The following is a 15,833-nucleotide window of genomic DNA, read 5'->3' as shown; positions in this document are numbered from 1 at the left end:
GAGGGATTATAATCAATGATTCTTACAGTTTCTATTCTTCTTTGTACCTTTCTGCACTGTTTGAAGTTGTAGAATGAGGACATGTTACTTGTGCAACAGAAAACAATAAAGCAGTTTTCCTTTTGAAAAAAAAAAATGTTCAAAGAACCCTTCCATTCCTGACCTGATCTCTGTCCCCAGTGATTTTCTTTGACCATTCACCCTTCTGGGGGCAAATGGCAGAACCCATTCCAAAAGGCTGGTTCCTGTTTTCTTGGAACAAATTCATGTGATGATTCTGGTCACCCTTTATGTGTTTTGGTCTCTCTTATTTAAAAGGAAGGTGAAAGCATGGGCAATAGAGAGAAACTAACATGAAAAATCACTACATTGAGCCACATGGCACAGACCAAAGCAGCCCAAACAAATAGCCATGCAAATGAACACTCCATCATGAATAGAGACTCTTCTCCAGCAACCAATCCTTTCCTTCCCCTCATCCAACCTGCTCTCAGGGTAAGGTAATATCCCAGTGTCAGCATTAATTCTCGTGGCTTTGGTCAGGTTGTGTCACAACCCTAGAATTATTTAAACATAGTTTTATATATATATATATATATATATATATATATATATATATATATATATATATAAAATTTCTTATTGAATTACAGTCTGATAAGGGAAACCACCACATGCATGCAGCCCCATAAAAATTCTACAGAGTTCCAACTTCGCCAGCCCACTGTGTCCTTCGGACAGCAGTGACAAATGGAGCAGTCTGTAGAGAGCTCCTCCTGGTGACATAAGTTACCTCACCAAATCGGGCTCATTGTAGAACTCAGACCATTGCATTGGGCTGGAACAGAAGGCGATTTTCAATTCATTTATAACTCATGCTACTCACTTGTTTAAACCTCAGCTCTTAAAGGGGATGGCATTACAAACATAAGTCCCCTTGGTCATATAAATTAGTGACTGTTAAAGACAAACTTACAGCCAAAGCATTTTAGCTATTGTAGTTCTGGTTACTTGTTTGTTTTAGAAAAGGTACCTTTAGGACTTGAAATTTACATACAGGTCTTGAAAATTAGATTACCAGAGTCATATGCCAAAATCATACTGGAAATCACCAGGCATATTTTTTCTCTACATACACCAGTTAGATATTTAGCAAACAACAGAAAAATGCAGCTTGAGTGGTTATTTTTGCTTACATTTCATTCCAGAAATCAATAATCTAGCTGTCAATTGGTGTTCTCCCTCTCAAATACTTTTTACTGCAGTTAAATAACAAATGCATATATGAGCTAGACTAAAATTGTCCCATTGACAGAGGATAACAATTAGTGAACACATTAACTCAGACTCAATTAAAATATAATTCTCTCTTGCTACAATGAGGTTGGGAAGGGCATCTAAAGAAGAGCTGAGCAGAAAGTCAACATTTATTGAGCCACCTATCACTTGCCATGTTCATTTACATACATTGTGTCATTTAATACTAAAATGGTGTAAAGGAACAATTATTATCCTTATTTTACAGAGGACAGGATTGAAACTCAGATGAGTCACCTACCTTGACTCTAAGTACAACACTAAGTATCAAGGGCCATAAATGAAATGCAGGCTTATCTAACATTAAAACCCCAGGCCCTTTTCAAGATTGTACATGATGATGATGATGATGATGATGATTATGACGATGATATTAATAAAAATCACTGGCCCATATACATGTCTTTTCCATTATTTATATAGGGCCTGTAAGTTTAGTTGGGGGTGGGGGGAGTGGGGGGGTGTCTCACTGGTTTAGGGAAAAATCCCAGACTAAGTGAAAGCTCCTGATAATCTTTACCTTAAAACCATGAGTCAATATACCACAAAACCTCAAATATTCAGAAAGCATTGTCAAAGAACTGTTATTTTCCCACTCTGTCCTTTCAGGGAAAAGTAACTTTTCTTTCTCAGTAGGTAGGATGGGAACACTTTGCAAATAATTGATGCTTAATCAATTGGTCTTATTTATTGCTGTGTACCCTACTAGGTCCAAAAACTATCAGAAAAATGTTCTAGGCTTTAACTACTTATTTTTCCTCCAAAGCAGGCCCATCTTCTAGAGGTTCGCCCAAGCTACTTGCCCAAGGTCTCCCTGAAACACAGAAATGAAGCTAGGGTCTTCATTTCCTAAGCACAAGGCTGGTTGTATATCTAGGTAAAGCAGACAATGCCTAACTTTCATGATTTCAAATCTATCATGCAAGGTATGATGCCCAGGCTTTCCTTTCATGCAAAGCACCCCAAACTACATGCTGATGTCTAAAATTCTAAATAGACCTTAACTGGTAGAAGACTTTGATCACTCTTTCATCCTTGTGTAAAACCCCTCTTTTTCCAAGCTCATCCCGTCTGATTCCACCATATTCTCCCACTCCTCATCACAGTCATCTATTGATTTCTGATCACTTCTAAGACTCATTGAGCACCATTACACCTGGTCCATGGGCTTCCTTTCTACACAATTTGGCATAATTTTGCATGGCTTCAAAAACCACGTGGATCAAATTTCTAATATCCTAGTCCAGGGGTCCTTAACCTTGGCTCTGTGCATCTGAATCTCCTGTAGAGCTTATTTGAAAACATAACTTTTCAGGAGCCTACTCAGACCTCCTGAATCAAACTTTTTCTTTTTTTTTTAAATTAAATTTATTGGGGTGACATGGAAGGTCTCTATGACTCATTTTTACAAGCTCTCTAGTTGATGACAATGTGCAGCCAAGTTTGAGAACTGTCCTAGCCTCACAGTTTGAGCTACTCAACTCAGTGGTCTTCCCCGGTACTCCACCTAGTCACCCTCACTCTAAATGCCACCATGAAATCATGAGGAATTGTTCAGTCTCTTCAAACTGACATGTAAATCTCCTATTCTCTGATCACAGTCTCCCAGCACTCAAGCTCCCTCACTCCCTTAACTCACCCATCACCTGATCTTCATTCTTGAGATTTCCAGACTCACTGATTTATCGCTTTAACCATGCTTTGGTCAATTCCCTCAACCTTCTGGGTTTATTTACCTAGGGATACAAAGAAAAGTAACACATGGCAGATGGCCCATTGCCTCCAGAAGTGCATAGTATGAAGGAGGAGCCCAAAATGTAAACAAATAATCACAGTACTGCATGAGAAGTGTCACCCTCTCACAGAACCTTCCCTGTAACACCTTCTACCACTCTCCAACTCCTCATTCTGCTTCATTTCCCTCATATCACTTTTTCATGCCCTGACATTTTATTCTATATCCACTTATATACAGAAGGTATCCAAAAAATGTATACATATTTTTAAAAAGGAAAAAACTATATTAAAATTATAATATGCAATATGCACCGATAACAAAGTGCACCCCCAGTATTGTTTTCTTGTCTGTCTACACACTATAAGATGAAATCCAAGGGGGCAGGACTTTGTTTTGTTCACTGCTCTATTCCCAGTTCCTAAAACAGAACCTGGCAAAGAGTGAGTACTCAATAAACTGCTGTTAAGTGAATGGATACAATGAATAAGTGCTGTGACAGAGATATGCAAAGGAAATGCAAAGGGAGAAAGAAAACCTATCTAATCTAGGGATGTAGGATGTGTGTGAGAGAGGGAGGGGGAGAGGTAGAGGGAGAGAATACTCTTATTACTCTGTGAGACAACATAGTTTAAATAACCTGCACTAGACTAGGTTAAGTATCCTGCCTCAGAGTTTCCATAGTGCCGTCTATACGTCTTCAATCTTACACTTATTTTTATGACATTTCATTTATCCATTTGTTTCTCTCTCTCTAGTATATTTGATATCTATCTAAGAAGAGACACTATTTTTTACCTATATCCCAAATGACTGCATAATGGCAGTCACAGAATAGTGTTCAGTAGTTGTTTCTTGTCTGAAAATAATGAATAGATGATTGCTTATTTTAAAAATAGTGGTAGTCCAGGAAGTTTTAAAATATTAAGCTACTATCAGCACTAGATTCTGCACTGCCTATCCATGTGAACTTGGTCAAGCTGCTTAGCCTCTCATAGCCTCAGTTTTCACCTGCCCCACAGTGGTTCTACAGGTATTAAGTAAAATAATATGATATATGCGCAATATCTAGCTTAGCATCTAGTACATGAGTGGTTTTAACTACATGATAGTGCCTATATTGCGAGCCATTTTCATAAATGTGAGAGAAGCACTTTGGAACAGATATTGATAGGATGTGAAGCAAAGGACATAAGATCACTGGGGAGCTTATTGAGGCAGCTCTGGGTGTGGACAAAGTCCTTTGAGACAAGTAGGGTTGGCCCCACCCCAATCTGTGCATCAAGTTCCTGGTACCTGAGCAGAGGCTCTGTGGATTAAAAATAGGCAGGGCATATGGTGACTGTCAAAAGGGAAAAGAAAAATGAAAAACAGCTTAAGGTTGGCACTGACCTTGAACCAGGCTATGTATTGCGGATAAAAGAACTAAGAGACAGGTATTTCATTAAGACCCTGACACATCAAGTGCAGTATTAATGGGCTACTTCCAAAGAGCAGATGTCAAAGTAAATGCCCTCTGCTCCTGGTGGGTTTGAAGTGGACAAATTGGAGTGCATTCTGATGAGGATCTGAGCCAGTCAGGGCCTCATGTAAAATGCCTGAGAATCCCAAGTGACAAATCTACTAAGCAACATGGAGACATGCATGACATTTGCTTCTGCAAACTAAGCACAGGTCTCTGAGATAACATCAAGCAGTTTCTCAGTAGTTTGCTTTGCCAGAGTTGCTGCTTAGGTTCACCTTTCTTTTGAAAGAGATAAGAGGTAAGTGCTACAGTAGCTGCAACAAGGTAGAATTGCTGAGCTATAGGAATGGGTATCTTGTAAAGGCAATGAAATTCAAAATGTTAACAGTGGGGATTGGCTAGGGGAAGAAAAAAGAGTAAAGACTGTAACTAAAGGCAGATGCAAGGTCAGACACTGAGGGCAGAAAGAAGAATCTGAATAAGGAGGGAGAAAGACAGCACTCCCATTCAAAGCCCAACTATTTTACAGTAATCGAAATAATCTAGCCATCTTCCCATCTGAGAGAAAACACCAACATAGGCTAAATCAGGGCAAGGATGTTGTATCTGGCTATTATGATTATAATGGAACTGGTCTGTCTTAGGATTTGTTTTTATATTACCCAGTAGCTATTATCTGATTTTTTAAGTCTAAAATAACACTTCAAGAAAAAGAGATAATCCTTGAAGTTCAGAGTTATCTCTCCAGTTATAGCATAGTGCTAGACATGAAAGAGATACTCGATAAATAGGTTGCCTTGTCAACATTAATGCTGATTTTCTATTTTTTTCTCACAATTTCTCCTTCTGCCTCTGCTCTGGTTACTGCTTAGCCCTTCTTGGGCGTGGGGGTGGGTGTTTTCGAGGATAAGAGTTTTCTGAGCGCAATTCTAAATCTTTAGAGATGTCCACTACATAAAGATGTCAAAGACGACATAAAAAGAAGTACTAGATAACTCCGGAGTAAAGATGGGAAGACTTAATGCCCTAACACAAGTACTAAAAGGGAAAAGAGAGTATTGAGAGGACAGAGGAGGGAGGGAGAGAGACAGAGAGAGGAGAGATTAAGGAGAAAGAGGGCAGGGAGAGTGGGAGGGAGAGGTGGAGGGAAGGCAGAGAGAGAGAGGGAGAGAGAAAAGAGATGAGGTGAGGGAAAAGAGAAAGGAAAAATCAGAAAATACATGAAGGGAGATGTGTGGATAATCCATAGTTAGCTAGAGTCTACTGTCTCTTCAGAGGCTTCCACTATTATTAACCGTATATTAAACATGTTTTACAATCTTTATATTCATTTCTTCATCACCACAGCTATATGCAAGGCACGTATTATTATTATCATCCCATTTGTTCAAATGGGGAGACTAGCAACAGTCTCTGTCCCCATATCTTGTTACTTCACATTCATACTGCTTTAGGAGAGAAGTGGTGAAAACAATGAACTGGCTTTAATATCAGACATTACCTACTTCAGAATACAAGCTATAGAAGAAAACACTGCACTCTCCCCTCTTAATTTAAAATATGTTTCTCTAGAGATAAAATCATTCAATAATTTCTGAACAACTCCGATATAATACAGCCCACTCTTGCATAAATCCAAGAGTACCACAACTGAAAATACATCCTTTGAAATATAATCAATATAAGATTATGCAGTAAAGTTATCTCAAGAAGTACACTTGTATCTTGTCACCCAATTTCAGCAGGAAATTCCACCCTCCAGTAATTAAAACAGGGATTACATTAGGCAGGATTCCTGGGAATTATTGGCAGCTGGGTTATGGGAGCAAGTCAGTAAATAGAATATGCTTTGACATTAGATATTATAGGAATGTTAAAGTATCCACCAGAGAACTGTACACCTGAAATCCATGTAACTTTACTAACAATTGTCACCCCAATAAATTTTATTTTTTTTAAAAAGAAACTGGAAGAAAACAAAGTATCAACCAAAGTTTGGCTTTTACACAGTTAAATTGTAAAATTCTTTTCAAAACTGGCCAGATCTACCTGGAATGTTTCTCAATACAATTGTCCACCCTTGCCAAGAAAGGTTTCCATTAAATGCAAGGGGATAAAATTTTCTGGTTGTAGCATGTTGTTTTTTTGTGTGTGTTTTTCTGAGCAGATTAAGAGCTGTTCAGTAGAAGTATAACAGAATGTGTAAATCTAGTGACTTGGGAGCAGTGTATCTGACATTGAAGATACAGAGCTATCATAGTGGAGATAACCTGTATACTGAACAGTAGAAATTCTGGTAGAGATAATGCATCTTCTGACAATAAAAATAGATTTAAGCCAAAATAAAACACCAAAAGCCTCATAAAAACAGCCACCAGCAGCCACCTTTTCAGCATGAGTCAAAAATTCAGTGGGGATTACTGCCAATTAAACAGGCAGCCTTGATATTTAAGCTGTATTGTGATAAGTAAAAACGAATTATTTGGTTGTTTCCATGTCTTGGCCACCGTAAATAAAACTGGAATGAACACTGGGGCACATGTCTTTATGGATAAATGTTTTCAGATTTTTTGGGTAGATACCCAGGAGAGGGGTGGCCACGACATGGAAACAACCAAAGTGTCCTTCGATAGATGAATGGATAAAGAAGTTGTGGTATATATACACAATGGAATACTATTCGGCGGTAAGAAATGATGATATAGGAACATTTGTGACAATATGAATGGATCTTGAGAGAGTAATGCTGAGCGAAACAAGTCAGACAGAAAAAGCAGAGAACCATGTGATTTCACTGATATGTGGTATATAAAACTGAAAACGACAAAAGAACAAGACAAACAAATGAAGAAACAAAAATTCATAGACACACACAATAGTCTAGTGGTTACCAGAGGGTAAGGGTGGAGGGGGTTTCTAGAAGAGGGTAAACAGGGTCAAGTACATGGTGATGGAAGGAGAACTGACTGGGTAGTGAACATACAATGTGAGATATAGATGATGTATTACAGAATTATACACCTGAAATTTATGTAACTTTACTAAAAATTGTCACCCCAATAAACTTTAATTTAATTTAATTAATTAATTAATTAATTAAACGTTAGAAAATGAATTCTGATAGTGGTTTTGTGATAGGGAAACATGTAAGCAGAATACCTTCTGACCCCCTTGGGCTATGAAAAGAGTCAGTTGATTTTGGTTTTTACAGATAAACCTGAACAACTGGATTGGCCCCTCCACCTAATAACTGGTCAATTTCAGCAATCTGTTTCTAGAGAAAATACTTCTCACTGACTTTGAAGGTGGTATAGAAGACACCTTCTTAAAGTTCTGTAGAAGGAGAGGGATACCTGTCAAGTCTACCAACTCCACATTTCTCCTCATATCAGATGATATAACTCATCTATCTTCCCACCTACTCACATTAACACTCAAATGAGCACTCACACTGAGAAACACTTTGTACTAATTCTATGCTATTAATAATTTTCTCTGTTTTCCTACACAATTCAGTTTATTGGACAGCTTTTAAAACATTCTCTTAAAGAAGTATTTGCAACAAGCTGTGGAAAAAATTTTCATTCCCAGATCCCAGAATGAAATTTTCCTGAAGGAAGCCCAGAAGAGCTACTTGTATTTCTAGCAACCTCTTTACCACACACTCTTCTGTGAAATGAAGGACTATCATCTGTGAGTCCAGAGCCTCAGTGGCTGCTATGGGAGGGCATCTATGTACCATTCATACCCACTGGGACTGAAATAGGGCTGCTATAAATCATGGGACCTATTCCTAATCCTTTACCTGTATACTTGTATGTGAGGTCAGACAATTGAGTTTGTGAACTCATCCTAGAAAAAGTGCTACATACCTAATTACTGAATATCTCTGTGGTCACCTGCAAAGTACTCCCCTTGGGAAGCTATGCACCGATGCCAGCACCTAGTCCACCCTCCAAAGCAATTTTGGAACTTTTTCTGGAATGGCCATCAGAGCTGTCATTGTATCACTCTTGATGTCCTGAATGTCATCAAAATGTCTTCCTTTCAATATTTCCTTTCTCTTCAAGTAAAGAGAAAAAGTCATTGGGGTTCAGATCAAGTGAATGGGGAGGGCATTCTAATACAGTTATTTGTTTACTGGCTAAAAACTCCCTCACAGACAGTTCCGTGTGAGCTAGTGCATTGCCGTGATGCAAGAGCCATGAATTGTTGACGAAAAGTTCAGGTCGTCTAACTTTTTCATGCAGCCTTTTCAGTACTTCCAAATAGTAAACTTAATTAACTGTTTGTCTAGTTGGTACAAATTCATAATGAATAATCCCTCTGATATCTAAAAAGGTTAGTAACATTATTACAAGTTCATGAACTTAATTGTCAGACCTCATATACTGAGACACAGAAATGAGGAAATCTGTGAATGATCATGCTGAAAGCATTACCAGTATTCTAGAGACCAAGTTATCCTTTCCAACTAAGTTAGGTTCTTAGCAAAAAAAATAAAAGTAATTAAAAGACAAAAAAAATCTTTAAAAATGTGGGGCTAATACATATTTACAAGAATAACACAATGGGATTTATAGATGATGTAATACAGAATTGTACACCTGAAATCTATGTAATTTTACTAACAATTGTCACCCCAATAAATTTAATAAAATGAAATTTAAAAAAAAAAAGAAAGAGATTAACTTGATAGTTTGGGTTGTGAATATTCTAAAAGAAAATCAACTGAAAAATGACCAATAACAGAGCAAAAGTTTGACTACTACATAAATACTAAAACAATCAATGTCTCCTAACCTAAACCGAACTTCTTAAGAAGGGCTATAAAATCAGTGAATATCAGCATAAATACATAAGTGAACAGAGTTGCTCTATAAAGCTTCCCATCTGTGAACCTTTACACCTACAGCATCCAAGGTATCTGACTGCAGGCTGCTCTCTCCTCCACAGATGAAAATCTCCTACTGATACCATCTACCTGTCTTGGTACATACTAGAAGGGGATACTGATGAATAACATCAGGTATTATAGTGGTGCGGGAAACTGCTGATTTTCCCTTGAATTTTTTTTTTTCTTTGCTCCTATATTTCAGGAATAGAGCCCCTCCCTAGTTTTGGCCAGATACATGCCTGTGCTGTGGGGATTACATTCCCTAGCTTCCCTTACAACTAGGTGTGGCTACGTGCATCTTCTGCTTCACATCCTTAGACTGAGAATACTTGACCTATGTACACCCAGTTTCAACTTCCCCATGGGCTGGAACGCAGATGCAACAGTGATACAGTTTTGACTATGCGGATGAGGGGCATTCCTAGGTCACAATGGTATTATAAAATGGAAGGAATCTGGGTCCTCCAGGTATCCATTGAAGCAGAGCTGCCTCATCCAGGGAAATCAAAGACAGAGTTTTCTATGTTATTTAAACTACTGTATTTTGGGGTCTCTTTGTCACAGGACCTTAGCCTATATCCTGAGTAATATCAGTGAATTCTTTAAAATCATCTGCTTGGACATATTGGTTTTGAATCTCAGCTTCTATATTACTAGCCGCTGGCCTTTTGGAGAGTCTCTTAAATGCTCTTAGCCTCAATTCCTTCATTTGTAAAACATCGCTAATAGTGTACTGGGGGTATGATAAAGATAGTGTAAGCAGAGCACTTAACACAATGTCTATGTCACTTTCATTGTTTAATAAATTTTACCTATAGCTATATAAAGAGAGGCTCAATGAAATTAAAAAAATACAAAACAATGATGTCAACTAAATAATTAGGTTGGTGCAAAAGTCATTGCGGTTTAAAAGGTTAAAAATAATTGTAAAAACCGCGATGACTTTTGCACCAACCTAATAATAAATGGGAGTCTCTCTGGCTAACAACAAAAACAAAAATCGAAGAAAAGTAGAGAAAGCTTTGCTTTAAGATTTCCTCCCATTTTTGTGCCATTACTGAGAAACTTCTCAATGGGACTGCAATACATTTCATTGTGACACATTACAAATAATGTAGAAGTCCTGTTGTAAAGAAATCTTCTGGGAAAAGAATTTCCCAATGCATGGGTGATTCTGTTCATACCAAATAGGATTCCATAGAATATGTAGATGAGACTAAGTCACTGAAGAACTGACCTGATTACATACCAAATCCTTAGCACAGGTAAATAGCTTCCAAAACACCTGGGAGATAAAAATGTAGCACAGGAGCAACCCAAGAGAAGTCTGTTTCTCCAAAGGTCTAGCCCTTGTCAGAATGCAAAATTCATTGCTGATAGATAAAAATAGGGAACATGTTCAGCTAGAACTGGGATGGTTGCATTATTTGTTTTTCTATCAGCCAATTTCCAGTGTCAGATGGTGCTCCATAGAAGCAGAGAAAGGGAAAAGAATATCAAATCTTAGAAAGAAAATGGTATTAAGAGAAACACTGCAGTCAAGATACAAAAACATGGCCCAGTGAGACTGGTTGGAGCATAGCAGCCCACAAAGCCTCAACATTCTTATAACAACACCATACCTGAAACAGGCATCCTCTTCCCAGTCTGGCAAGTGGCTTACTCAGTCTCTGTATTTGAGACCCTGTTTCTGTCACAGAGAGATATCAGTGACAAACTTCAGCTTGAGCTACACCCAGTGGTTACACAGGCACCAGCATTATCCCTGGATTTCTCAAGGTGGCAGTGACTTGTCAGAATTACAGAGGCTGTCATTGGCAACTGTCCAAACAGTTGGATACACAAAATGGTTTAGGTATTCCCAGAAATAACATAAGGTAAGCAATCCTGGGATGTGCTAGGAAAGCATGAGCAAATATTGTTTGATGTCCATATTTTTTTTATATCCACCTCCTTCCTGAGAAGACATTTGGGTAATTTGAAACTTGGTCTGAAGGCATCCGATCCCTTCTGTTCATGAAGAAGGGAATAATTTTTAGGAAAGCTAACAACAGGCTACCTGTTCAATAGATAAAATCAATTTTAACTGGCTAATAAAACTTTTATTTTACAAAGGACAAAATTAAAAAGTTGAAGAAACACCTAGAGAATACTATTTTTAAATTTTTCCTTCTTTATTTTCCTGAAAGTGAGACTTTAATCACACAGTGGCATTTTATTGTAAATCATATGCAAAGCAACTTAGTTCTTCAGAAACAAAATAAAATAGATCAACATATAAGATACACTAGACAAAAAAAATCTGAATAAAAATGATAAAGGAAATAATGTATTACTCAAATAAAACCTTAAAATACTTATGAAGTTATTAAAATATAAAATTTTCATTTCCCTGTAGTCAAAATTTTATTCACAGGAAGTTGTAGGTTGTATGTTTGTTGGAAATCTATTTGAAAAGTTCAAAAGTAGAATAATTGCTGTATTTCTTCATTCTATTAGTACTAAGTCACAAATCTTTGTAAGTTTTAATCTAAAAGAAGGACATTAAAAACTTGAAAGGAGGAGCAGGGAAATGGGAGTGGAAGCTCCAGGATATATACTGAGATCAAACTGTAATATTATTGGGCCATGGTGGAGCAAGGGGATGGACTTCGGGAGTTGAACAAACAAGAGACAAGTCATACAAGTGACATGAAGGCTACTTTTCCAGCAGCACAACCTCTAACACCAAGTAGCATGGAGGAACGGACTGTAGACTTGGACCTGCTGAGTATAGAGGCTCATGGAAAAATCTTGCATTTAATAGAGCAGCAGAAATGTGTTGGTTTGAATCCATTTTCTCCACCAGTATCACCTATTCGGTCACCTCTCAGAGCTCGGACTAAAGGAGGGAAGAAGGAAACTGAGGTATCTATTCCAGAAGTAGAAGCCCCAGAACGCACAAAATGCAGTACCGTTTCTCCTACAAGTGGGATAAACACAAGATCTTCAGGGGATACTAATAATTCTTATTCTCCATTAAATGCCACCTCAGAAAGTGGGCAATTCACACCTGTTAATCCAAGAGCAAAGATTGAGAAACAAAGTGAAGAAGGCTGGTTTGCTCTTTCTACCCGTGTCTATCATGAGTGAAGTCGAGTTTTACAACTTGTTCTCAGAAATACTTTTATTTTAATAAGCAACGATTTTTGGGTTTTTTTCAATTACAGTTCATATTCAATATTATTTTATATTAATTTCATGTGTATAGCATAACAGTTAGATTTTTATATAATTTACGAAGTGATCCCCTGGTCAGTCTAGTACCCACCTGGCACTGGACATAATTGTTGCAACATTATTGACTATATTCCCTATGCTGTACTTTATATTCCCATGGCTATTTTGTAACTACCAATTAGAGCGGCTGGGTGAAAAAGGTGAAGAAATTGGGAATATTTTTTATGGACCAATGGTCTATTGGACAGAAGCCACAATAATTTCAGTCATTCACTTATTCTTCGTGTGTCTCTCTTTTTATTGCATGGCAATTCTTTTCAGAATCAAAGATCTCTAAGCAATTCTAAGTTGAGTGTGGGGATAACAAGTAGGAAGCACTAACGATAAAGGGATGGACTTGAAAACCTGGTCAAAAAAACTAAAATCTCTGATTAGTTGGGTACTTATATCAAAATAATGTGCAGGTCTATTTAAAATTATCCTTCTCACCCTCATACACTGTTGGTGGGACTGTAAACTGGTGCAGCTACTATGGAAAATTGCTTGGAGTTTCCTCAAATAATTAAAAATAGGACTACCTTATGACCCAGCAATTCCACTTCTGGGTATTTACCTGAAGAAATCCAAAATACTAATTTGAAAAGATATGTGCACCCCTATGTTCACTGCAGCACTATTTACAATAGCCAAGATATGGAAGCAACCCAAGTGCCCATCAACAGACAGCTGGATAAAGATGAAGTGGTACACATATGCAATGGAATAGTACTTAGCCATAAAAAGTAATGAAATCTTACCATTTGCAACAACATGGATAGAACTAGAGGTTATTATGCTAAGTGAAAGAAGTCAGACTGAGAAAGACAAGTACCGTATAATCTTGCATATATGTGGAATCTAAAGAACAAAATAAAAGAACAAACAAAATAGAAACAGACTCATAGATACAGAGAACATTTTGATGGTTGTCAGATGGGAGGAGGCTTGTGGAGCTGGGGGAAAAAGGTAAGGGTATTAGGAAGTATAAATTGGTACTTACAAAATAGTCATGGGAATATAAAGTACAGCACAGAGAATATACTCAATAATGATGCAACAAGTATGTACAGTGCCAGGTGGGTACTAGACTAATCAGGGGGATCACTGCGTAAATACCAAACCACTTTGCTGTACACCTGAAACTAATATAATATTGAATGTCAACTGTAATTACAAAAAGGAAATAATTTTTTAAATAATAAATTTATCATTCTTAATGCACAGAATGGGAGAAAATATTTACAAATTATATATCTGATAAGGGCTTAATATCCAAATTAAAGAACTCCTACAAGTCAATAATAACAACAAACAACCTGATTATAAAATGGGAAAGGACTTGAATAGACATTTCTCCAGAGGAGATGTACATTTGCCAACAAGCAAATAAAAAGATGCCTAACATCACTTACAATTAGAAAACTGCAAATAAAATATTACCTCACACCTATTAGGATGGCTACTATAAAAACAAAAACAAAAACAAAAACCAGAAAATGACCATTGTTGGCAAGGATGTAAAGAAAAGGGAATCCTTGTGCACTGCTGGTGGGAATGTAAAATACTGTAGCTGCTATAAAAAACAGTATGGAAGTTCTTCAGAAAAGTAAAAATAGAATGACCACATGCTCAAGCAATTCCACTTCTGGTTATATATGCAGAATAACTGAAAGCAAGGACTTGAGATTTGTGCACCTATGTTCATAGTATCATTATTCTTCACAGCCAAAGGGTAGAAATAACTCAAGCGTCCATTGACAAATGAATGGAGACACAAAATGTGATGTATACACACAGTAGGACATTATTCCACTTTAAAATGGAGGAATTTCTGACACATTCTAAAACATGAATGAACCTTGAGGACATTACATTAAGTGAAATAAGCCAGACACAAAAGGATACATACTGTATGATTCCATTTATATAAAGTAGTCAAATTCATAGAGACAGAAAGTAGAATGGTAATTACCAGAGTCTGCAGGAAGGAGTATGGAGTGTTAGTGTTTAATAAGTATGGTGTTTCAGTTTTGCAAGAGTCCTGGAGATGGACAGCGGTGATGGTTGCATAACAATGATAATGTAATTAATGCCACTGAACTTGTACACGTAAGAATGGTTAAAATGTTAAGTTTTACGTTATTTATATTTTATGTTATTTATATTTTACTTAACATATATATGTTATTTACATTATTGTAGTTTTTTAAATGTCAAGGTCATAAAAACTAAGGAAACTTTCATAAGCCAGTACTGCAAGAGGAACCTAAGTAGACACAACTAACTGTAATGTGATATCCTAGGTGCGATATCTTAGAAGAGAAAAAGGGCATTAGGTAAAAACCAAGGAAATCTGAATAACATACAGAAATTACTTAATGATAATGCATACATAAATAAAATCCATCAATATACCTTACAAAAATATCATACTAATGTAAAATGTTAACAATAAAGGAAATTGGATGTGAGATACATGAGGTCTGACAATTAAGTTTGTGAACTCATCCTAGAAAAAGTGCTACATACCTCATTGCTGAATATCATCACTATGGTCAGCTTCAAAAGTACTCCCCTTGGGAAGCTATGCACCAACACCAGCACCTAGCTCACCCTTCAAAGCAATTTTGGAACTCTTTCTGGAACGGCCATCAGAGCTGTTGTTGTATTACCCTTGATGTCCTGAATGTCATTAAAATGTGTTCCTTTCAATATTTTCTTTATCTTTGGGCAAAGAAAAAAGTCATTGACGGCCAAATCAGGTGAGTAGGGAGGGTGTTCCAATATAGTTATTTGTTTACTGGCTAACAACTCCCTCAGAGACAGTGCTGTGTGAGCTGGTGCATTGTTGTGATGCAAGAGTCATGAATTGTGGGTGAAAAGTTCAGGTCGTCTAACTTTTTCACACATCCTTTTCAGCACTTCCAAATAGTAAAGTTGGTTAACTGTTTGTCCAGTTGGTACAAATTCATAATGAATAACCCCTCTGATATCAAAAAAAATTAACAACATCGTTGCAACAAGTTCACGAACTTAATTGTCATACCTCATATGTGAACTCTGTACTACCTTAATTGTCCTGAAAATCTAAAACTATTTCAAAAACACACAGTTTATTTAAAGAAAGAATGCCATTTGCCCTGGTTTTCACAAAGTGACCC

At 37.1% G+C, this 15,833-nt stretch overlaps 1 protein-coding gene and 1 pseudogene across 1 annotated transcript in view; one reads left to right on the top strand and one right to left on the bottom strand.

Moving 5' to 3' along the window:
• LOC109438751 (nucleosome assembly protein 1-like 1) overlaps positions 1 to 1,740 on the top strand; it is a 166,743-nt pseudogene extending 165,003 nt beyond the window's left edge.
• Positions 1 to 15,833, bottom strand: part of IL1RAPL2 (interleukin 1 receptor accessory protein like 2) — a 1,389,708-nt gene that overhangs the window by 1,117,558 nt on the left and 256,317 nt on the right. The gene's annotated exons all lie outside the window — the stretch shown is intronic.

This window comes from Rhinolophus sinicus, chromosome X (genome assembly GCF_036562045.2).
Source record: "Rhinolophus sinicus isolate RSC01 chromosome X, ASM3656204v1, whole genome shotgun sequence".
In the NCBI taxonomy this organism is placed as follows: domain Eukaryota; kingdom Metazoa; phylum Chordata; class Mammalia; order Chiroptera; family Rhinolophidae; genus Rhinolophus; species Rhinolophus sinicus.
Note: the sequence above shows the minus strand (reverse complement) of the source record. Positions and strands in the feature narration are given on the sequence as shown.